This window comes from Protopterus annectens, chromosome 3.part0 (assembly GCF_019279795.1).
Source record: "Protopterus annectens isolate FY-2018-M chromosome 3.part0, PAN1.0, whole genome shotgun sequence".
In the NCBI taxonomy this organism is placed as follows: Eukaryota; Metazoa; Chordata; order Ceratodontiformes; family Protopteridae; genus Protopterus; species Protopterus annectens.
Window position 1 is genome coordinate 358,420,821 of NC_056731.1, and position 23,473 is coordinate 358,444,293.

The window sequence follows — 23,473 nt, forward strand, 5'->3', positions numbered from 1 at the left end:
AGAAGGAGAAGGCCTAACCACCTTAGGCAAAGAAGGGAGTACAGTAACCTGAGAGGCCCCCTCAGCCTGACCTGACTCCTGAGAGGCCACATCTTGCAAAATTAACGGCTCCCCCTGAGACTCAACTGAAACCTCGGCTGGATCTACAGATTCCACCGTAGTTTCTAAAGAACCGGCATCCGGAACGGACGACTCATCCTGCTTGGACCTTAACGATTTTTCCTTGCGCTTCTTAGCGGTAGCGGGCATCGGAGGATCCGACGGCATACTGTAATTACACCGCTTACCGAAGACAAGCCTAGCGCAATCTAACCTACGTTTAATGGTGCGCTTATTAAATCGACACCCGACTCACGTCGTGCTCAGGCCCCAAACAAGGAATACAGAGAGAGTGGTAATCCCTATGCGGTATCTGTTTCCCACAAGAAATACAATTATTCGCTTTTTCTGACATCCGGAATTAACTGAGGCAAGAAGAAACAAAAATATTCTTACTTAGCCCAACTTGGTTTCGGTCTGAAACTCAGAATATGAAAATTTCAGCGGCACTTGCAAACGCTGCTTCTGCTTCGGACCATGCGGCAAAAAAGACTGAGGATATGACGTCGGTCATGCGCTTTAATACCATGACGCTCTGACGTCAGATCTGAGTGCCCATGACCGACGCCAGCCTAATACTTTGGTATTCGGGCCGACCGAGGACAGCGGACTACCCACAGGTTATGACTGCAGCAATGTGAGATGAAGAACATCTGAGAAACTAGAAACATTTGTTTATGGATATAAATAGCAAGATATAAGCAGTAAAAATGTTTTAAGTCCCTTTAGTTTCATATAGATGTCAGGAAAATTTTTATCAACTAGAGGAGAAATTGTGGACAGTAATTAATAAAAAGTTGAACAAATGTATCTTGGAGGGAAAGAAGGCAAGGGTCAAGTGGGCTAAACTGATCCTTCCAACAGAACAAGGTGGTTTACGATTTCCTGACTTGAAGGGATATTTTACAGCGACACAGTGAAGGCTCATATACACAACCCAAGCAGAAACAGGAGGGGAAATTCAAGAAATAAGGAGAGAGTGGGATTTTGGATGCAGATCCTTAAGGGGGAAAACACCAGATGCACAGAATATTATATTCACAAAGCTGCAGAAAATATTCTAATATCTAAGCCAATATGGGAATGGAGATTTCAATAAGGGTGATTTTAATTAGTGGTACACAGAATCAGCAAGAGGAGGATGGAATTTATTGGAGAAAACTGGCAAAGGAACCAAGGTACTAGGAACAAATAACTATACAGGTAAAGGTAAAAGGATGGGAAGAGGCCAGGAAGACATTTGGACTGCAGGCTAGAGACTGCCTTCCCTGTCAAGAATTGATACCAGCATACAGGCAAAAAAAATATGGGATAGAGTAATTCTAAGTGAAAGGCCTGCTCTGGTACAGTTTTTAGCTGAATCTAGAATAGAATCTGCTGCTAAGACAGGGAATAATTAGTAGGGCATATAAATATTGCATGATAACCACAGGGATCAGTCAGAGAAGGTTAGAAAAGACTGGGAAGAGAGACAGAGTAAGCAATTCACAAGGAAATAATGTAAGGACATGTGTATGATTTCCAAATATGCAAACAAATCTACAAGACTTGGGATTTTTGCTTGGAAGTGTTTGCATAGGTATTTCTATACCCCAAGCAGACTCCAAACAATTTTTCCTCAAGTAGATAGCAAATGTTAGAAGTGTTAGGGGGAAGAAAGAGGTAACTAGGAGCATGTTTTCTGTGAGTGTAATGAGCTGGCAGATTTTAAAAATTCCTTACAGAACACTCTGTCAGAAATATTGGGGGACAAAATATTTGTAGGGTGTAATAAAGAAACAGGTAACTGGGAAAACATGTTTTGGGAGTGTAATGAGTTGGCAGACATCAAAAATTCCCTGCAGAGTACTGTGTCAGAAATATTGGGTGAGCAAACAGGTGTAACTAAGAGTTGATTTTTTTTTTGAGCTAACATACAAGATCTGAATTGCCTAGGCATATTAAGGTCTTGCTAAGTTTAATTCTTTTGGCTACCAAAAACACAATTATTAGAAAATGGAAATCAAAGTCTAATCCAACTGTATTTGAAGTACTGAATATTGTAACAGAGATAAAAGAATTGTAAATGGGATCTTTCGAAAGGGGAGGAGCAAATTACAATGAAAAAAAAAATGGAAATTGTGGGAACAACACATGCAAACTAATGTTTTGGAGGAGGAGGAGTGACATTTAAGGGTAGGCAGGAATTGAGCAATTTATGCAATGCTGGCTCAGTAGTAATACAAAAATCATGTGATGTATAATGCTTGTAACTAGGAACATGTTAATATGGTTTATTTTCTTTTGCAGCAGTAGTGTTGTCGCCTCACAGCAAGAAGTTCTCTGGTTCAATTCTTGGCTGGGGTGCCTTTTGTGTGGAGTCTGCATCTCCTCCTTGCATTCATGTGGGATTCCGCCAGGTACTCCGGTTTCCTCTCACGTCACAAAGACATGTGTTGGGAGCATTTCTCCCAGGCCTCTGCTGAAAATTAGCTTTGTTCCAAGTCGTACTTTCCCAGTAAACAAATGTTAAATAAATAAATATAAATATAAATGTATGTTTGCCTTTGTCTTAAGTGATAATGTAATAAAGGTATTAAAAAATATCATAGAAAATATAATTATGATGTAGAGGAGTTCCCCCACATACATAAGGGGAAGAACACTGAACTATTCCAGTTAACAACCTAAGTCAATGCAATATTGGACAAACAAGAGTGTTGTGGGCCGAGTTAATGACTGGCTGCACCTGAAACACAGCAGGATGACTAGCAGTGCTAATAACCAGCATGCATCACATGCTGCTAATGGCACTTTAAATAAAATCAAAGGAAAAACACTCTTGGGTAAGCCTGAAAATCTTTCCAGCTGTACAATATTGCCAATACAAACTTAGAAATGTATTTAAAACCTACAGATACAAAGACATCTTCTTTTCAGTCATTACCCACCAAAGCTTAAAACAGTCGGTAAAGACAGGTATGTACATGAACTGGTAAATTTCACAGTGTCAAAAGCTCCTCCTTCACCAACATGGTTTAGCACAATGCCTGCATTACCACTACTACTTCTCATGTAGTCATCCTCTGATCCACCTCCTAACACACTCTACCTGTCAAACCATGGACACCAGTTACTCCCGCTCTCTTCTGAGAAAGAACCATGACCAAAAGAATGAGATTTCAGATAAAATTACAGAAACGTTGCTCTTTCACAGGGTTTCTTAGATCACTTGCCATACCAGAGAGAGAAGCTCTGTCATATGGAAACATTTGAAGCAGAGGTGCTGCTCCTCTGAAGCAAAAGTAACCAGCTCAGGTGGTTTGGGTGCACAATGACCTCTCATTGCCTCTTGCAAGAGGTATACCAGGAAAAATACACTAAGAGAAAGCCCCAAGGCAGGCTGAAGATTTGCTGGAGAAAATATATCTGTCAGCTGGCCTGGGAATGTCTGTAAATCTTGTAGGGTGAGCTGGAGACTGTTATGGACAGGGAAGCCTTAACTGTCATCACCTTGCTTCTACCATGACCACCACCAAAACAAACAAATTAGAGAACAGTTGGAAGCCTCTCAACTTTCTAGATTTTTGCAGAATGTCCAGCTTTTTGCCATATATATTTTCTAACTGCACCTCAAAAAAATTGTGTTTTTTTGGCAAACCATTGACTACCGACTTCATATCATTCAGACAATGTATGGTAACTGAAAACCTATTATTCTTGCAACTTCCTGTGTTTATAAGAGAAATATTTAAAATGTGTCCTCAATTTTGTTCCTTTGTACCCCCATTATATTTAGCATTGCCCTAATTTCTTGCACTTTCAGCGGTATAACAAATAAAAGTAACAAACAGAATAATTCATGTAAATATAACTCTTGAACTTTATTCACTTTGGTAAAACACTAATACTAAACGTTATGCACCTGCAAATACTGCAAATTCAAAATATGCACCAACACTTCCAACTGTTCTGCAGTACTATGCAGTATCAATTTTCACCAAGAGAGGATGCCAAAACACCATTATGTTGCATACTCTTGAGTCAACTAAGCTTTTGCCAAGCAGAATTCTGAAGAAATCTTCATAGATGTATCTCCAAGATCATAGCAAAGACTAAGACAAGACAAGGCAGCTCCCTGTTTTATGTTCCAGATATTGAAATCTCAGCTCATCATTATATTCTCCCACAAAAACAGGGATCATCAGCTTACATAATTTCCTTGCACACACAAAACAAGTGTAATTATATTACATCAGATTAGATAACATTACTTTCATTCCCACACAGAAGAACAACACAAGATTTCCCACCTTCACAACCTAATGCATTTACATACCAAGGCCCACTTTCTCCTCTCTGACCACCAGCCTCTCTGAAGTATATGGTAATTGCTTATTTTATTACCCATTTTTTCCCAACGCCAAAGCCTTTCCTAACACAGGAAAAGCAAGAAGTTACATTTTGATCTTTCAAATACATTTCTTTTATACCCTTTTATGCTCCAAGAGTCAAAGCAAAATTCTGAATAAAAAAGTATATAATATTTTAATCGGTTTCACTAGCATGGCATAATATTGATTAATTTCTTTGCGTTATCCTATTCAATACAGGATTAAACATTATGTTTATGACGATGAATGCAAGGTACTCTTAATATGCTTATCTCATGTAGAGTATTAGTGCTCTTGACTCTCATATATTGCTATGAATATAGGATATGCTAGTCTCTCATATGGTAACATACAATATAGAGGTACTGTTTAACAGTACTTCACAACACTAGCAGCACTCATTTTTAATACTCACTTCAGCAGCACTTGTTTTTCACTAAAAGGACTCTCCATCATGCATTTAGCAATTGACTGACACTTTTTCTAGTGTGTAGAATAGCATCTGTATGGACCTACTGGCCTTTGGACAGTGACCTGGCTTGACATGTCAGAGGGATTCCTACATAGTGTTATCTTGGTTGCTCAATAAGTTTGGATGAATTCAGTATTTTACCATGTCTGGTTAAAATTTTGAGCTGTTAATCATCTTGGGAGGGGTGACAATGGCCAGCTGTTTCTCTCTGGAAATATTTGTGGCCATCCATTCATTTGAACATCTCGTCAAACAGCCCAGTGAGGTTACAGCTTGGGTTAGTTGCTGTTGCTGCTGCTATGGTATAATTGTATTCACTTCTGTGGTATAAGCTTACTCAACAGATGTATCTATACTCAGTTATCTTAACAGTTCTGTCTAGCCAGTTTTCTTTATACTTCTCATTTATGAGTCTTCTGTATTTAGCTCCCACATGGACAATATAAATTACAGGTCCAGTTCCTTAATCATTATGGCCCATTTTCAAGGTCTTTATTACCTTTATCAACACTCCCTTACCTAAGATAACACTTTTCAACTGCTTCTAACTGAATGAAAATGTGCTGTGTACAGATGTCTAGACATACTTGGTTTCACTGAGTCCAGATTCAAAGTGCTCCATATTACATGCAGAGAGGTACTGAGAAAAGCATTATCACACCTGCAGTATGCTCCCAGTTTGTTTCCAAATTTTTCTACATTACTTAAAAAATATGTTTTCATAAGTGGTGGTAGTGGTCTTGGTTTTGGGAAGGGGGTAAGGTCTGTAAAAATAGAGGCATCTTACTCTTCTGAAAATGCACACTAATATGAACTGATTTCTGTAGTCATATTTAAGTAGCACTGATGTAATTTTATTTTGGCCCTAATTATTGTAGGCTTACTTTCTTTTGCTTAATCATTCCATGGTTTTTCTTGGGGAGGGGGGTTATGCTGTGTAGGCTCAAGCTCCATGCGTGCAAAACCTTTTTGCTATCTTTTTAGGTGTCTCCCAAGTGGTGAGTCAGAGCTACCTTCCTCCCCTAGGATAGCTGAGCCAGTAATGGACATGGACTCCTATCCACCCTGCCCCACTTCCTCCAGTGCCTGTGCCACCAATCAAAATCAAACATGGGTCATCTGGGCCTTCATCACACCGCACTATGGTAGTGAAGTCTACAGGCTCTGATTCTTATTATATGAGACTAAGAGCTACCTTGCTGACTGTTCTGTTTAAGATTCGACCCTAAGGTTCCATTCTCTGATATAGGCCCTTGTAATGTTAAAGACAATGTTTTTTCTGACCCAGGAATTAATGAGCACAGATGGTCAGGTGTAAGTCACCTCCATCTGAACATTGTCAAGGACATGTTCATGAGGTTAAAGTAGCGGATAATAAGAAACATCAGGTCTAGGTTTGAGCTCTGTCTCACTGACATTTCTGTCAAAATTTGAGACTTGAGTGGCACTCCGATGGGCTTCCTTTTTAGATGTGATGACACATGATATGAATGCAAATAATGTTCTTACCTACTAGAACATCATGTTTTTCATGGGCAGCACTGTAGATCATCTGTAAATATACAGAACATTGTAAAATATTTATATCACTGTTTATACAAAGGTGGGCATCTTTGCAGATTTTGTTTTAGCATCTTTCAAAAAGAGGGGTCATTATTGTTCAGATGTGACAGACCTAAGTATTTCATTCATTAACTCAAATTATGACAGCAATGCTGATTATTAGCTTGGAGAAATAGATCAAGCAGAACTGAATAGAGATTGCGACTGTAAGCACTGCTTTGATATAAGAGAAGAGTGGTATTGCTTTCTGTGATTTGGTATAGACGAGGAAAGATATTGCTTCCCAGAATTTGGCAGTATTTGGTATAAATGTAGAGCTTGCATCTATTTGGGCATAAAGACTTAGAGTAGATCAATGATGCCATTTCATGTTTAATGGAACACTTTTATCTTACGAAAGACGATAATGACGAGCATCTGTGTAGCTGTTTCTTACAGCCACAGATATAGTATCTAATGCTGAAACAAACAGCAAGACATGCAGAGAGAACTTGTTTTGTGAAGGGTATCAGAATAGTGCAAGAAGTTAGACTCAAGACACCTCCCAATAGTGAATATTAATGGTATAAAAACTAGTATTTGCCAAGGGCAGCTCACACAGCAGAAAAAGATCACTATGGCAAGAAACATAAGAAGCATTAAATTTACAAGACTTGTTGCCTCAATGCAGGAGATATCCTGGGTCTTCACACTGATCCTAGAATTTCTGAACACCATCATTTCTTTTGTTTAGCACCTCAAACACAAATCTGATTTAGGTTGGGTCTGACATAGTGATATGCTGTATCCCTGCACTGCTATCAACAAAGCCACAAGCCATTGGCCCTTGTAAGAAAAACTCTCCAGGCCAACATGGAAGACAAATCAGCTTGTATCTCTTCTGCAGCCAAACGTTCAGCACTGGGTATTACATGGAGTAGCAACTGCCTAATGCTCACAGGCAATGGTTTACTACACGCCATAATGTGTAAAAGTTATATTTTTGCAGCATAGAAGCGATCCTCTCACTTAAAAGATAACCTGTGAGCATCACACAGCTCCACTAGCTCTTCTACATGAATCCACCAAGCCAGCACATGCTGAGGCTGTCATAAAATTGCATCCTAAGCATCCCAGAATTAGGATAGCTAAGCCACATCATAAAAGTACTTTCATTATCAGTACCATGTCACATATCAGTGAGTCACCAGTTTGTAGATTGTAAACCTTACACAGACACTAACTCAGGGAATGCAAACCAATGTGACATATTGATTGGTGAGTCCTCTGTCATGCACACAGACTCCATGCTCATGAGGCTGGATAAGGATTGGGTGACAGCAGTCTCTCCAGTACCAGGCTCTGTGATGATATGCGGGTTCGTCAGTCTGCTGCTTATAGTAAATATGGATACGACCTAGTGATAGCCCTTGTGGCAGTGAGTGATTTGTGGTGCTCAACCAACTGGACAGACTTGCTGGATGTCACTTTGCATTGGGAAGAAAACCCATGCTTAAAAAATGTATTCTTGTTAGTGTAATCAGATTCTGACAAAGTGTTTGATATAACCTGACGAAAGCACTAAATCTGTGGTTGCAATAAAATCTTGGAATAACGAGTGGCTCCAGGTTGCATCTTTCCAGCTTTCAGGTGTTTTATTGCTCTTTTCAATGCAATAAATTTTAATAATATATCAACCAGTCTCAAGCCTCTTGAACACAGCCACGTCCGTTTTGTAACTCAGACTTGGTTTCACTGTGAAACTACCACTCCCCACTTAGCTGGGGATTTAGCATCTACCATACATTCAGATATCAGGGTAATTGTGGGGTCATTTCCTTGTTTGTCAGAAATCATATTACCCACGGACAGATTCCTTTATACCCACATGCTGAACTATGTAACTCCAATTTACTTTTAACAAGACAAATTATTAATTTATAATATGCTTTAGGATTTGAATCCTGTCCATAGGACACTATTACAGTTCTCCTAAAGATACTTACTGAACTAATCCTTAACTAAAAATACCTTTATGTTGGGAGATTTCAATTATCCTTTAAACTAATGTACCCTCACATTAGAAGCACAGTCTGCCAAATGATTCCTCAGTCTAATAAATGACAATTCCATAGAACAAACAGTTAACCAAACCCACTATAAAACAGAACATTCTGGAACTAGTCCTTACCAACACAGGCCCGAATATGCTATGTCTACGGTATCTCCTTCTCTGGTCACAGTCGAACACAAATTACTAGCCTCCTCCTTCAAAACTTCAAAGTCCACTATAGTAAATAATTTTAAAAACTTTGAACATACAAACCTTTTTAAATTCTATGATGAGCTCTCGAAGTTTAAATGCAATTTCACCAGCCTCCATGCAGCTTCTGCTGTACTTATGCAACTGAGATCTATTCCCACCTACATAAGTGGATAGATCTAGCAGTCACCACTACAAACAAATATAATGGGACCTTTAAAAATAAAACACCTTGATGGTTCAACCAGTATACATAATCTCCTTAGCAAAAGAAAAATAAGACTTATAAATTCCTGCAGAAAATCAAAAGCTACCCAGATTAAAGGCACAGACAAAAAAGTTATCAAACTTCAAGAAGGTCAAAGCTAAACATGAATTAAAACTAACCTCAGAAGACAAGGATGACTACAAATCATTCTTCAATTGTACTACAAAGTTGAGAATTGACACCCAGGAATGTGTTAAACTAACCCTAAATGGCTGACTCTAAGGATACAGCTAACTTATGTGCAGATTGATTTAGCAATAATGTCATCCAAAAAATAGTCAGTAAAATTCCTGCATCCCATGTACCCCCCAAGACCATCATGGAGCAAGTCCTGACTGTGCTGTAAAAAAAATTCAGGTAGTTCAAGCTCAGCTAGGCAGAAGTCCCTTAGCAGCGGAGGCCTGTAGAGAAAAGTTCCATACACAAATTATACATACATACATATTTACAAACAAAAGTATATAAACACAATGAAATTAATGTAACACTAGTCTGATTATACTTAGGGGCATACAACCAAAGTGGATGGAATCCTGCAGACAAGGAAAAGGCTAGAAAGACTGGAAGAATGCAATAAAGGTAGAATGTTAAAAAAGAATGCAAAAAGACTGTTATTGCTTTGGCAATAGCTAGTAGGAGGGAGCAGAAGGTGAAAATAGAGAGATACTGATAAACAAAGAAGCAGTATTCTGTGGAGATGCAGAAATGTATATTATCAAAGATTAGGAAGAAGGACATGTATGAAATTTGAGGTAGGAGGGTGCCACAGATGAAATATACTATCTAAAAATAAAGGACAAAGGGTGACTAGAGAGATGAGAAGCAGGTGAAGTGTGGGATTATATATGTGATCATTGTAGGTGAGATCAGAGGTATTTGTACTGTAGTCAGGTGGGATAGATAGAAACATCAGAGGAATCCAAACGGAAGACTCAATAGATGGTGTTACTGAAAAGACATTAAATACAGTAAAAGTAACATCAGGCACTATACCGGCTATCTTGGATGCAGTGAGCAGTTGCAGAGGAGAGATATTTTTAGGTGAAAAGAATAGTTGTGTAAGAACTACCATAACCATGTTCTTCTCTTCCATATTGCAGTACTCATTACAGTAGGGAGGTTGCTGCTTGTAGCACTGCCATCTGGCCAGTATACCAAAGTCTTTGCTCCTGGATGGTATGTGTGACATCCCTTGTTAGGGCCATAAACCGACGTAGGGTATAAAAGTGAAGTCTGCACGTACCCTCTACAGAATGAACTGCTGCATAACAGTAGTACTCCTGTGGGTTAAGAGAGAGTCATAATGGGGTGACACTTTAGACTTCCATGTAGACTAGACCCTAGGGTACTAGGTAGGCTGTGTTTAGTGGGGAGACTGGACGAGAAAATTACTATGTCCCCACAGGTAAGCCAGGGTATGTTAGTTAGGCAAAGTAGAGAGGCAGGTGGGGGGACTGAATACTGCAACATGGAAGACGAGGATATCTAAGGTTATGGCAAGTTCTTACACAACTATTCTATGTACTATTCTCATGTTGCAGTATTCATTACCATAGGGAGCTTTAGGTATGAGCCTGGGTGGAGTATTGGGGTCCCTGGTTGATGAGGCTCTGAAGAACTGACCTGGCAAACCCTGCTCTGGCTATGGAGGCTAGGTCCAGTTTGTAATGTTTGATAAAGTTGTTTACTGAAGTCCAAGTGGCAACTTCTAAAATGGAAGCGTTATCAATCCCTTTGAAAAAGGCAACTGAGGAGGCATCTGCCCTGGTAGAGTGAGGTTTGACATGACTGTGTAAGGATTTTCCATGATAGGAATAGCACATGCCAATGGATTTAGAGATCCATGAAGAAATGGTCTGTTTGGAGACTGCCTTCCCTAGAGCTCTCGGATGGAAGGAGATGAAAAGTTGGTCAGATTGTCTGATAAGTCTGATTTTGTCTAAGTAATAGCTGTGGACATCTAAAGAATGGAGGGTCCTCTCTGAGAATTTTGTGGATGCGGGTAGAAAACCAGTAGCTTAATGGTCTGGTTTAATGAGAGTTCATTAACCACCTTGGGCATGAAGGAGGGATTAATCCTGAGGGCAATTCTGTCCTTGTGAAAAATAAGATAAGGAGAGGTAGCCATAAGGACTTGTATCTCTGATACCCTCCTTGCAGAGGTGAGGGCCACTAGTAGAACTGTTTTCAGGGTGCACAGTTTTAGGGATACTGAATGGGCTGGTTTCAAAGGGTGGCAATGTAAGTTTTTCTAGTACAAAATTCAGGTCCCAAGGGGTAGGTCTAGATTTTCTGGTGGGTCTGATATGAAGTACCCCTTTCCGAAAAAGCTTGACTTCCAATCTCAAAGCCAGGGGGGGCGATATGTGCAGACAAGCAGAGATGGGAGATAAATGGAATTTGAAGAGTAAGTTAGTCCTGAGTGAAGCAGCTCACACAAATAGGAAAGGACCACAGGTACACAGGTTGTTAGACAGTCCTGGTTTTTCCGTTGACACTACTTGGAGAATATGTTCCATTTAGGTACATCATTTCTCCTGGTACTAGGTTTTCTGGCCTCCTGCAGAACACTGAGTATGTCCTCTGAGTATAGGTGCCTGTAGGGGATTAGAACCCTATCACCCATAAGGTCAGTTTCAGGTTATTCACCTGGGGGTGTAGTAGGGATCCCCTGTCCTGTGTGAGTAGGTCTGTTTGGTGGGTTAACCTGTGATTATTGCCCTTGGCTAGTAGGTGGAGAAGGAGAAACCAGTGCTGTCTTGGCCAAAAGAGGGTCACCAACAGGATTTTGGGTTTGTCCCTCTGTATTTTCAGGAGGACTTTCTGAATCAGTGTGAAGGGAGGGAAGGCAAAGAGGTACATTCTCTCCCAAGGAAAGAAGAAGGCGTCCACTTTCCAAGCTTGTGGATGTGGGTCCCTCGTGCAGAATCTGGGCATCTGTCTGTTCTTGGGGGAGGCAAAGAGAGATCTGCTTGTGGAATACCCCACCTGTGGATAAGGTCCAGGAATACCTCTCTGTGAACTATCCATTCACGCGAGGGAGCTGAAGTTCTGCTGAGTGCGTCTGCCATAACATTCTCTGTTGAGGGACTATACACTGCTACCACGTGAATCTGGTTTGATGATGCTAAGTTTCAAATCTGGGTGGCCACACTGCACAGAGGGTAGGACTTTGTTCCTCCCTGCTTGTTTATGTACCACAGGACAGTCATATTGTCAGTGATCACTTTCAGGATTCCTGGATGAATAGCTGATTTGAATGTCTGTAGGGCTAGCAGTAGTGCCCTCAGTTCCTTGATACTGATATGGTCTTTATGTCTTAGGTTGGTTATTTATTTATTTATTTTATTATTTTACATTTGTTGAATGGGATAGTCCGACTGGATATATGTGCATTTTCAGCGGAGGCCCGGGGAGAAAAGCTCCAAGATAATAATACACACTGAACATTTAGTAAATCCTAGTTTCAAGCAGATTACAGTCATACGCAATACCAGCATTTAGCACATATAGTACTAACTTATTATAAAACACTTTACAAAACAGAACATTATTCTTAAAGTTATATATACATAACATTACATTCTGGTTTAAGACACATTGAGTAGCATTTATACAACTGACCCTTCCTGAAATGGTGTGGTAGAAAAAAGTTAGAAGTAGTTGAAGGTAAGGCACCTAAGTAATAGAGAGGTCACTAGTTGGGGTTAGTGCAAGGACATAATCAATGCGTTTTGAAGTATTTCTTGAGTTTGTTTTTTAATTGAGTTAGTGAGGATTCTAGGGTCAACTCAACTGGGAGTCTGTCCCATGTTTTTCCAACAGAGTTGGCAAACAGTGAGTCCCCAGCCGAGTAGTTGGATTTGTATGTTTGAACTAGGAGTCTAGTGGATGATTGCAGTGGCCGGGTGCTAGTGTAGGGGCTGATAATATTTTTTAGCGCAGGTGTATTTTCTGGTTGGTAAAGGAATTTATGTGCCACTATTAGCTGATTGAACTGCAGCAGGCTAGGCAGTTCAAGCCATCCTCGGCAATTTAGGTTGTGACAGTGGTGTGTCCAGTAGGCTGTGCCAGTAGCAAATCTGGCAATGTGGTTATAGCAGGATGATTGTTTATTAAGATCTGTTTTGTTTAAGTTGGAGAATAGAGGTGAGGCATAGATAAGAGTTGATAGTAGATGGGAATGGGCAATTGCAGTTCTAGCAAGTGGGGTAAGGAAAGGTTTGATTCTGTAAAGACAGCCAAGTTTTTTATTAATGGTTTTGATAGTTTGATTGATATGCACATCAAACTTCAGATTGTTACAACTATGACACCCAGTAGTTTAGTTTGAGCTTCTGGGGAGATAATGGTGCCATTGTTAGTGGTTATGTTGAAAGATGACAGGGGGGTCCTGCGTGTTGGGGAGAAGAGGAGCAGCTTAGTTTTGTTGGGGGTTAGGATTATATGTTGACTGGAGAGCCATTTCTCCACTGTATTGAAGGTATTTTGGGTTAATGTGAATAAAGTAGCTGGGGAGGTGTCAGAACAAATCAAGGTGGAGTCATCCACATACTGAATGCAGGTAGCATCTGGGATGACTGAATGAAGGTCGTTGATAAAGATGGAGAAAAGAAGGGGTCATAGTATAGAGACCTGGGGGACTCCAAATGTGATGGGTAGGCAAGATGATAGCTTGTCCTGCCATAGGACTCCCTGTTGCCTGCCCTGCATGTAGGATTGAAACCACTGGAGTGCATGGCTGTTTAAGGAGAAGGCCTTCAAGGTATTTATAAGCATTTTGTGGTCAACCATGTCAAAAGCCTTGGATAGATCTAGAAAGAGTGCTGAGGATAGTTTATTATTGCAGTTGTGGTTAATGACGTTGGAGAAAGAGAGGAGGGCAGAAGTGGTACTGTGGTGTGGCTTAAAGCCATGTTGAAATTTGGAAAACAGCTTGTTCTGTGCGAGGTAGTGCATGAGCTGTATGTGTACGCACTTCTCTCCATAATTTTAGCTAGAGGTGACGGAACAGCTATGTGTCTAAAGTTTGACAGTGGAACTGCCTCCTTTATGGAGAGGTATGACATGGGAGATTTTCCATATAGTGTGTACAGTAGCTTCAGATATAGCTCTGTTGATCAAGATTGAGATGGGGTTAGATATGGCGTCAGCAGCCTTTTGCAGATAGTCTGCTGGGAGGAGGTCGGCAGCCAGGGTGGTGGGTCTTTGTTTCTTAAGGAGGGCATGAATAAGTTGAGTAAGAACAGGTTGGAAGGTAAAGTGTATTTTGGGTACTGGGTGTGGCTGCATTAGAATTAGAGCCGCTGGAAGGGAGTTGGCTGGCTAGAGACTGGATAGTTTCTGTGAAGAAGCTGTTGAAGTTATTAGAAATGTCTACTGGGGATTTTTGTTGGGAAGCTGAGGGGGGTGGAGTGGCGGTTTGGCCTGGGTGGAGTAGTAGGTTTATTCCTGCCCAGACCTTTTGAGGTTTATTTTGGTGTTTTTGCAGTAGATGGTAGCAGTAGTTCTTTTTGTCTAAGGTTATAGATTTTTTGGTGTCATTCCATAGCTGTCTGAATCTTAATTGATCAAGTGGGGCTTTTGTTTTTTGGTAGGTGGCCCATGCTTTGTTTCGGAGTGAAACTTTGGTTTTGGAATCTTTAGAAAGCCATGGTGTAATATTAACCTTGGTTCTAATAGAGCAGCTGGGAGCATGGGAATTAAGAATAGCAAGGAATTTGGTGTTAAAGTATGCTACTGCTTCATCTAGGGGGAGACCTTTTAGTACTGACCAGTTGCATGCCTTAAGTTCATTTTGAAACTTGGTGAGAATATAAATTCTTGTTGTTTCTTAATGTTCTATAGGTGGCTTGGTAGGAGAAGTCTACTTTGAGCTTGATTACATAGGTGAGACAGTGGTCACTTAGGTCATTAGGCAAAGTGCCTGATTTATAGGATTGAAGATGGGTATTGATGAGTATCCATTCTAGGGTACTTTCCTTGTTATTGGGTTTTCTTGTCCTGGTGGGTGAGGTTATGATTTGAGTAACTCCACAGAAGTTTATGTGGGTTGTGGGGGTTTCACAAGAGCAAGTGTTCCAGTCAATGTTGAAATCCCCAAGAACAATTGTTTCTTGGGGGTAGTTATTGGATAACCAATATAAGAAGTCTTCTAAGGTTTCTGTGTTCCTCCCTGGGGGAATGTAAACAGAGACAATGTTTACATTTTTGTTTTTATTAATTTGTAGTTTTGAGATAAGAATTTCAGCATTATTGAACTGAGGTTGGACCATTTTCCTTGTACAGTGAATTGTTTCAGGTTTATTAGTAGCACTGCACCCCACCCCAAAAGTCTGATGTGTCTGTGAAGACTTGTTGTAGGGGGAGTGGAACCTGTAGGGGGGATCCTTGGTTGAGGTAAAGTGCTGATACCCACCATTGGAATTCCCTCTTCAGACACTGAAATAGGAGAAGGGGTGAATCCATGAGCTGGGAGTGTTGGCTTCATAAGTTCTTCAGGATCCAATGAATTTTCCGCATGTGGAGTCTTGCCAGAAGTAACATGGGTATAAGGGATGCCATGTGGTCTAACATTCTTAGGAATTCCTGAGCTGGCAAGGAGGAGTGGGTGAGGAGATTGTTGAAGTACAGACAAAGGTCTAGGATTCTTTGGCCTGGAATGAAGGCTTTCATTCTGTCTGTTCTGATCCTGCATCCCATGAAAACCAGGTCTTGAGTGGGGTTAAGGTGAGACTTTTCGTGGTTTATGGTAAACCCTAATTGAGTTAGGGTGGAAATCATCTGTTGTAGGTGGAGTAGAAGGACTTGGCGGTGTTGATGAATAAGCAGGTCATCTAAATATGGATATATTTGTATACCCTGTGTTCTGCAGTGAGAAATGAAGGGCACTAGACACTTTGTGAACACTCGAGGAACAGTGGAGAGTCCAAAGGGCAAGGCAGAGAATTGAAAATGCCAAGAACCCATTGCAAAGCGGAGGAATTTCCTGTACCCTGGATGTATAGGAATATGCAGGTAGGCATCCTTCAAATCCAGGGCTACCATGAAAGCCTGTGTGGGTATAAGTGGTAAGAGCAAGGGTAAGGTAATCATTTTGAAGCTGGGTACCTTGAGAAAGAGGTTTAGGAAAGATAAGTCTAGAATTGGCCTCCATGGGCCATCTTTCCTTGGTACCAGAAACATTCTGGAGTAGAAGCTTATGTATCTTTGTGGGTAGGGTTGCCACCTTTTCAAATGGCCAAAGTGGGACATTTTCAGTACAAACATCAGATTTTTTAGGCCGACACATACCCATGGTCAGTACAAAGGATAGAACTTAACTTTTTTGCCTAAATAAAAGCTTATTCTTGTAGCATTTTAGTTGCTTATTCTGTTTCTTAAAACATTTAGGTATTTTAGAGACAGAATAACTGTTTTATGCAACTACTACATAAAATATAGGAAATAATTATGTCCTACAATCTCAGGACATTTGCCATTTTTAATATTTTTTGTCAGGACACACTGCCCCTCGCAAAGTGGGACAGGTGGTAACCCTATTTGTGGGTAGGTACCTGCTTTATGGTGCCCTGAGCTAGTATTTCTTGAATGGTGAGTGGGAAAAGGTGAGCTTGGTTTGCAGGTGGTTGAGGAATACCCTGGAAGGGGGATAACATCCACCAAGTCATGAAATATCCCCTCTGAATGATGGAGGGAACCCACTGTTCTGATGTAATTATCCACCAGGAGGATAGGGAGATGGTGAGACAAAGGGATAGGGGGTGTTTGGATCTAAGGGTGGTAAGTCACAGTGGAGGTGGTCTGGTTTGGTCAGGCTGACTCCGAAAGGGGGTGGTGGTAGAGTTGGTGGGAAACCTGGGAGTAGAGATTTTCCTTGGTTGTCTACATCCCTATGACTGAGGAGCTGGGTGTGAGGACTGTCTTCTAAAAAAGGAAGGTTTTTGTGGTTAGTTCCTGTGGTATCTAGGTATAGGGGATACCAGTAAATGTTTTAGGTTTTGAAGTTCTTTTCCCTTTTCTTGAAGGGATTTGAGAAGCTCTGCTGAGGCTTGGCCAAACAGACCCTTATTGTCTAGTGGTACATCAAGCAATTTTGCTTGTACATCCATAGGGAGTGGCTGTAGTCTCACCCAGGAATATTGTCTCAAAACTGAGCCTGATGCAGCAGATTTTGATGAGGCTTCCACAGCATCATAACTGCACTTGATGGAGGGCCTAGTAACTTGGGATGCTGTGGAAAGTAGGGTGTTACTTTAGGCTTTAATGGGAGAGTCAGGAGCCTCAGAGAGGAGGGTAGAAGCTTTGGTGATGGTGTCCAGGACATACCTAGTCATATGAGTTTGGTAGTTGAGAGCTCTTCTAGCCAGAGTAGAGGAGGTATACACTTTCTTCCCTAGTCTGTCCATCAATTTGCTGTCTTTATCTATCAGGTAGAGAGCAGCAGAAGGCAATTGTCTGGATGTTTTGTCAGCAGAGACTGCAATAACTTCTGGGTCTGTTGGAGGGTTTTAAAAAGGAACTGTGTGTAATGAGGGACCTTATAGAAATGGTCCGGATGTTTTGAGGCTGGTGGTTGTGAGTCTGGGGACTGAGAAGCAGCTAAAAGGCATCCTGGAAAGCAGGTAACAAAGGGGGCACAGCAGAAGGAGATGGTTACCCCGTTTGAAGTAGGTCAAAGTACCTTTTCTTGGTGTCAGATACTTCTGATGCCTGCCACTTGAAATGTTCCCTCATGAGGGAGTTTGTGTTTCCAAAGGTGAATTATTTTCCTGGGGACTCAGGAGTAATAGAGTCCTCCTCCTCTGGTGTAATGAAATCCTTGGGGGAGTCTATTTGAGATTCATAAGTAATTGATTACTCTTAAGAGGAGTAGTCTTCCTCTGATACCTCTAAAGGAGGCTGAGGAGAGGGAGCAGGTGGTAATTGTTGTGTCTGCAGGGCCTCGAATGCCTTACAAAGACTTTGTGAAAGCACTTCCCATCCAGGAACCGGTTGAGGCTCAGGATGCTTTAGTTTTTGTTTTCTCTTCAAGGGGGTAGCCAGTGGAGAAATAATCGGAGCTGACATCTGTCTGGGTGAAGTGTAGATGCAGGGCCCTCCGGCTGAATGAGCCATGGTTCCCCGCCACCATCAGGATGTGATGGCTGATTAGCCTCAGTGGACGTACTTAAAGTTTCTGTCATCCTAGCTTCCACTGAGGTTCCTGGGCCTGGCTTGGAAATGGAGGTCTGAGAAGATCCTGGACTTTCATCAGTCTGAAGAATCTGCTCGGAAGCCTGAAGCACAGCATGGAATTCCGCCCCGATTTTCTTGGCCTTCTTCCTCGGCAGCTCAGCGGGCAGTTCTACTCCACCTTCCATACCGAGTGCAAGATGTCGTAATCTCTGATTTTCCAAATACAGTTTTAATGTGGCCAGACATCTGCAAAATGTTTTTGGGACAAAAGATTTGCAGATGGGGCAGGACATATGGTTGTGGGCCTCGCCTAAGCAAAATACACACTTTTCGTGCATGTCCTTGTTAGGAATTAGTCTCCCACAAGCACACTTCCTCTTTCTAGTTGATATGCAAGTCTTAGCAGTAATCAAAAGACAAAGAAAAACCCAACAGGGCACTTATCTGTATCGGTAGACTGAAGCGGTCATTTGGTCTGGAGCAGTAGCTTTAACCAGTCGTCTGAAAAACAGCAATCTGCTTTCGGAACTGGCAAACAGGAGTCTGACGTTCACTGTGGCAGAAAAATTCTGAAGAGGGTACATGCAAATGTCACTTTTATACCCTACACTGGTTTATGGCCTTGACAAGGGAGGTCACATGTACCCTCCAGGAGCAAAGTGGTATACTGGCCGGATGGCGGCGCTGCAGGCAGCAACCTCCCTACTATAATGAAACTGCAACATGAGAATAGAAGAACATCTGGATATGGTTTTAAACTAATGTGGGTTTGCAGTATCTCTCAGTGGAAACGGGATTTTGTTCCACAAGTCAGAGATAAAGCTGGAGTATAAGGAATCCCCAGCTGAATTATAGAATGTGCATCATAATAAAAGTAGCTTTTTCCTAGAGCAAAGATTTTTATCCATAGCATATTTCTGGAGCAGATATTTTAAGGAAGGGCATTTATTGGGTTGATAGATAGCGTGAACTACTCTTTGTTGTGAGTATGAAACGAAATTTGGTAAATGACATCCAATTTTAACTTCTTTAAAGCTTCAAAGTGGTATGTTCCAAATAGTAGGATGACAGGAAATCTACACACTTAGTTGTTGCATTGTTCTAGTTTGCTTAGTTGAGAAGATTGCAGTTTAGCGAAAGTAAGAAGAGGTGAGTATCTTTCTGCAGTTATCTGTCATTAAGGGATTTGTCATGCAAAGAAGACCCAGCTTTTGCTGTTTATTTTAATATGGCTTCCTGTATATGTTATACAAATTTTAGTTTATTATCTATTGCGACCCCTAGAAGTTCTGTGTGGTAAACAACTTCTATTGCCATGTTGCTAGCTGCAGTGACACTGAATGAGGTGCTAATACTGTGACACTGTTTTGTTGTGAACAGGGTCCAAAAATATACCAGGAACATGCCGTTTACACCATGAAGAGTTTATTAAAACAAGCAATAAAATCTAAACACGATCCAAATGCAAAACTTTCGAAACAAGCTCTTTATCAATGCTTCAATAATAGCAACTGTATAAAAGGTCACTTAAATACAATTATTATCAATTAAACTCAATCAGCTAGCCAAAAATAGATCAAAACTAATTAGTATATCATGAAATATATATATACACAGCCCAAAATGAATATCAAATTACAACATTACTATAAAAATTATATACAATTATGTCGAAATTTTAAAACTGGCTTAACACTATGTTAGCAATTTAAACTTGGTAATACAGCTGCTCTAAAATAATTTATCCATTTGTACTCCATCATCATTTGGGCCCAATTACGTGGAGCAAACAGACCAAGAAATAATTGTTGGACAAACTGTTGTGAATTTATCTAAGTATATGCTTTCTAATGACAAACTCTTATATTGCAAATGTATGAATGCATCTAATGTGAATTTAAAAAGACCTAGTACATTTACTCCAATGCGTACACCAACTGCAAAAAGCAGCTGTAGAAATGTGCGAACAGGATATTTATAATGCATTATTTGAGAAATCTAGTCAGACTAAATATTGTAATCTTAGTCAAAATGAAAGAAGTGCACTGACCTTTTATGCAGTTGCTATTACTGAAGCATTGATAAATACCTTGTCTCAAAAGCTTTGCGTCCGGATTGAGTTTGGATTTTATTGCTTGCTTTAATAAACTCTGTGGTGTAAACTGTGCATTCCTGGTATATTTTTGGACATTATTGGTTGTCACTTTTATCTTTGACATCACGGCCATCTTGAGTTTTTGGTTTTACCTTGTTGTGAACAGTATTAGGTTGTTTTTTGTGGGAGATGGAGGATTAAGTAGAAGTTGTGATTTTTATAGCCATGTTTCAACACTTGAGAATGCTTGTTGTGTTACTCTATCTAGATCAGATTAGGGTGAAGTCATCATCATATTTGACAATACAGGCAGGTTCACAAGCTAAGTGCAAATCATATGTAAATATTGTGAATATGAATAAGTCCATAACTGAGCCTTGATGCACCCCTACTGAGACTGAGAAGAAGGTAGAGTTTGTTTCCTCATTTAACTGATAATTAGTTGTCACTGCACTAGGTTTGGAACCAAGTGAGACTGGTTATTGAAAAGCCAAGGCTGGCCAGTTTGTTTAGTAATATTTTGTAGGAAGTGGTATCAAATTCCTTGTAGAGGTCTAGGAATGTTGCTGAAACTAGTTTACCGGCATTCCTGTTGAGGTTGACTATGTAGAAAGCTAAGGAGGACTATGTTTGTTCTGAGATAGTGTTGGAAACCATGTTTTATTGGAGATAGAAGATTGCATCCGAAAGATATTGTACTAATTATGAGTGGATACACTTTTCCAGGATTTTGGATACTGGAGAAAGTATGGCAATGGGTCATAGTTCGGGAGTTCAGAGTCATCTCCCTTATGTAGTAGAATGATATAAGATTGCTTCCAAAATGAAGGCACACAGAATTCCTGGATAAATCTGATAATGAGGTTTGCCAAAGCATCAGTGGTCATTTTAATATATACTGGTTATAAGCAGCTGGTCGAATGGCCAGTTACACTGACATCTATTTGGTCAACACCATTTGGTCGATACAGATAGTCGACAGGTGTGTGAGAACAATAATCCACAATTAGGGGAGTATTCCCTGTCCATGGCAATTGTGTGATCTCAGAATTTGTATATATAATTAGCAGGAGGTGTGAGGAGGAATGGACAGAATGTGTTGGTATTTGTTGTTTTGACGATTTAAAAACGATATTTTGGGTGTCAGACTAGCTGGTTGTTTGATCAGCTGCCCTACACCTATATATATCTTCTGTAGGAAGTTTGACTGCTAGTGTTTTCAGTCTTAGTTCAGACAAGTATTTTTGGTAATGTTGGTAGAGACAGGCTTTAAAGTAAAAGTAGGGTTTGGTTGATAGTTGGCAAGCTGAGTTTGGGGAGTTAGAGAGGTAGGTAGGTTGGTTTAAAGTGTTGGCATCTTTCAACAGTGTGATTCCTGTTTGAATAAATGGAGTGCTAAATTTACAAGTGGTGTTTTGTGCCAAATGTTTGTGGGGTGGATTGTGCTGGGAAGATCTTCCATGGTGTAGAAAATGACTGAGGTTTTTCCAAGAGAGGTTTTGGCAGTTATGATGAGTATTCAGTCAGTTACGGTAATGACTTTTCTTTACCACCCTGACCTTGGATTTAGTAAAACTTCACAAATATTAAAATACTTTTAGGTATTGATCAGTTGTATGGGCTAACCATGCTTTCCATGCCCCATCTTATGTTTTCATTAGTTCTTTGGTGTACTATGTTAGCCAATGTGCTGGGTTGCTCTTGACTCTTAAGACAAAAGGTTCCACAAACATTTGAGCTAAAGAAGATCTAAATCTCCACCAAATTTAAATGGTACACAGTGATGGGACAAATTTTTCCAATGGTTACTCCATCTCTGGGACAGACTGTTTTTACATGTTCACATCTTCCGAGAAGAACATGAATGCCATATCTGGCCTGATATGTGTTGCAGTCATGGAAGCAGGAGGTACATCTTGATGGTGGTTATCAGCAAGATGCAAGTGACCTCTTCTCTTACTTGCCTTGCACCTACAGTCCTTCTTCTCTTTGGCCATGTCTTGGGGAAAGAAGAAGTGGAACTGCAGCTTACCCAGAGAAGCTCCCTGAATTGATGACACTATACATGCTGTAAGGAGGAATTCTCGTAGAAGGCCTGGTCTTTTTCTAAAAGTAGCTTGCATGATCTCTGCAAAAGACCTTTAACACAGGATGACACCTCAGTTTTATCAGACTGACACACTCAAAACATAAGCAAAGTTGGAGCAGATGGGGGTCAGAGAGCCACAAAAAGAATGCTCAGCACTGGGTGGACAACCTCATTACTTAGGGGTTGAGATTACAATTGCCACTTATTTTTTATCATTCATTCCAGGCTGTGCATCACATAGTAATGAGTACAGCACCTCAACTTGGAATGTGGAACAGCTACAACTGATAGCTCAAGACACTAATGTATTTATTTCCATATTTCTTTAACTGGGTTAGTACTAGTGGGTGCAGCCCATTTACAGAGGAGACACTCTTCCAAAAAATATTCAGTCTTTGTTGGTTCCTCTAAGAATTAAAAAAAATACTCAACCTGCAATATGGCATGAAACCAGTACTTTGGATGCATCACATGAACTAAAATTAATTTCCTGTCATTTTTTTCTCAGATGTTGCACCAGAGCAAGAAAGCCCATTCAAAGGCTTAAATGCCTAGTTCATAATCCTTACCTCTGGTCCTGTGATGTGGAGTAAACCAGATACTGCAGCTGCTATGGAGTCATATCCTGCTCTGTGGCACATGGGACCAGTCTGTCCATAACCTGAAAAAAAAATAAACAGACTAGACAAAGCAAGATAAAGCTGGCATCATTTGTGATTCCTAAAAGATAGCTAGATTTTCAAAAACAAAAAGACAGCTTGGAAACACCAACCAATTTCTCTTGTTTAATGAAGCTTTTTGTCTTTGCACATGCACAAGACTTCAGAGAAAACTAGACAAAGAACAACACAAACATATACACACCCTTTTTGTCACATGGACACTTCTGAGTTAAGTATATTGAAGTTGAGAAATCTTAATGTTTACCGGGTTAATAATGTGTGTATCTTTGTGCGGTAATGTGACCATGAGAATGACATCCTCGATATGTTGACTTCTTAGTTTTGTAAAATACTTCCTGTGAGCATCTGACACTATAATTTGAGAGAATATATAGTTCCTCATTGTATAGTTATGTAGTTATACTTATAAAGT